The sequence below is a fragment of the Octodon degus genome, unplaced genomic scaffold, assembly GCF_000260255.1.
Source record: "Octodon degus isolate 3935 unplaced genomic scaffold, OctDeg1.0 scaffold00161, whole genome shotgun sequence".
In the NCBI taxonomy this organism is placed as follows: Eukaryota; Metazoa; Chordata; class Mammalia; order Rodentia; family Octodontidae; genus Octodon; species Octodon degus.
The window spans coordinates 450,641-453,147 of record NW_004524737.1 but is presented as its reverse complement, the minus strand read 5'-3'; positions in this window follow the sequence as shown (position 1 = coordinate 453,147).

The window sequence follows — 2,507 nt, the reverse complement described above, 5'->3', positions numbered from 1 at the left end:
ATCTATATCAGACATTAGTTATTCCATGACTAATTAGAAGAAATGAAGCAACACATTCCACTTTCAACTTATAAATCTCATTAATTTATGAAATTATATTAAATGTCACCTGAAGCTCTGTCAGATGCTGGAAATACAGACCCTAATAAGAAAATGTCCTTTCTTTACAGGAAATCACATGAAAGCAAGATGACTTATCTCTATGCAGATCAATGGAAACAAGCATAGCAGTGCCTATGGTCTGTGTACATATAACGCACAGGGTGAGCTGTGCGGGAAAAGCAAGCAGGGAACATTTCATTGATTCTTTTCTATCACGAATCATCCAGGATGGGAAGGCTAAAAATGCTAGGTAAATACGATTCTTTCATCATCTTCCTATATTGAGCTCGACTGTTGGTGGGAACTTTATACCACTAAATATTGTTGACAAGCTTTCATGGATCCTTTGGTGAGACTGGAAGTAAAAGAAAACAAAAAACATGCACACGGCAACTTAGTTCATTTCCAGAGGTTGCCCCGCTAGTATTCCTTTTGTGTTCATCTTTGTGAGAGAAGGATTTATTGCTGTGCTTTGGGATTTCTGCCTTCATCTAGTTCTCTCTCTTCCTTCGATCATGAATACATTTATTGACCTCTTGTTGGCACCATCAAATTCAACAGTATTATTTGAGAGACTTATGTCCTTTCAATTATTTCAAAGACAGGGCATAAGAATGGACTGAATTCTCCTGACTATAATTTTCTCTTCAAGTTCAGAATTCCGCTGTAAGGCAATGAGTGCTCTGTGCTGGAGGGGAAGCAGGTAACAATACGAATTGGGCCCCCTAGAACTATCTTACTGGATAATTTATCACTTTGCCCTCCAAGAATTTAGATGTCCCTTTGACCTCTCAGTGCCACCTTGTTACTTTTCATTTCTATATCCATGCAGATTTTCAAGAGGCCGCAAGCAGATAAAAATTTCAAATATGCCAATTACCAAAGAAAAACAAATTTGAAATGTGCAAAGAAATGACTGTCATGAATTCAAATGGGGGATAAGACACCTCTTTGACATATTATTTTTATTTTATACATATTTGGGGTTATTATTTTTGTTTTATTTACAAGTAATACATTTTATTTTATTTATTTATTTATTTGTTTGTTTGTTTATTTATTTTGTGGTACCAGGTATTGAACTCAAGACCCTGCGCTTGCCAAGCAAGTGCTTATTCTACTTAGCTATCTCCCTGGGCCAGGGAGTAATGCATTTTAAAAGTGCCTAATTATCAACATAGCTTTAAGCCATTTGTTTACATCGAAGAAGAGTTTCAGGGTCAGCAGCAATAGACGATTTTATCACTGTGCTATCTCATAGTGAAAGCTAAACCTAGGCTCAATTTAAGAACAGGAATATTTCAAACTACCTTCAGCACATGATAGGTTTTATTTTTTCTAGACCATCATGGACAAAACCGGTAGAAATTGTGAAAATGAATAACAATTTCTGCAACAAGCAGAGAAAAAGATTTTCCTCAGGCCAAAATCTGAACATTTCAAGCCATAATTTTAGCCATTATGCCCAAGTAATACTGGTATCAGCAACTTTCAAACTCTTCCTGGCTCCTGGACATTTTATCAGCTACAATCACACTTAGGTTGGGAAACTTCATCTGAGGAATGAGGATAAACTGAGACAAATATGCTAACAGCAGGAGTAGTGTGTGCTCTCTGGCATGTTATTCAACAGAATATTTCATCCTGGTCCACTGAGTGATTGGCATTTGCTGATGAATATGGAGTAGGGTGCTACTAATTCATATGTCTAAATCCTGCAAACTGAGGAGGAATTAGTTTGTGTCCCTCAATAAATCAGAGTACACAGTGCATTTAGAAGACCCATCTATCAGCTCAGAAATGTACCTGATAGAGCGATAGTGCAGTTTTTGGACACTCCTTACATTGCCTACTTAACTGAAGCACAAGACTGAAGGAAAAACTCAAGTTTAATGCAATGAGCTGTCTCTTTCATTCATACTTTAACATAAAAATAAATGATAGAACATTAGCATAATCTCTTGATAGAACAAAATACCCACTCTAAATACCAGATAAGTGTAGTCCTTTCTTTAAGAATAAGAATAATGTACATTTTGAGAGATTTCTTAGCTTCACTTTATTCTGAAACAGTCTTGTGCCTTATCCTTGGTGAAATGATGCTTCCACACTCGCTGTCCAGTACTACAGATGAGGGAGAAGAAAGCAATTATTTATGGAAATGCAAAGTAGCATCTCTATAACCCATGGGTGTGCCCACTGCTTGAACATAGTGGTGGCCTGGATGATGCATGAGCCAATCAGCATCAGCCAGGTCTTTTGTGAAATTGGTGTAGAGGTACTTTGCTCTTCAGTAAGTAATTGAACTTTGAGAATGAGAACGCTATGCCATTGGCATCCATGTTTATACTGTACAGAGATAACTGGACTGGAAAAGGAGTCGGTTAAGAGGTAAATAATCTGAG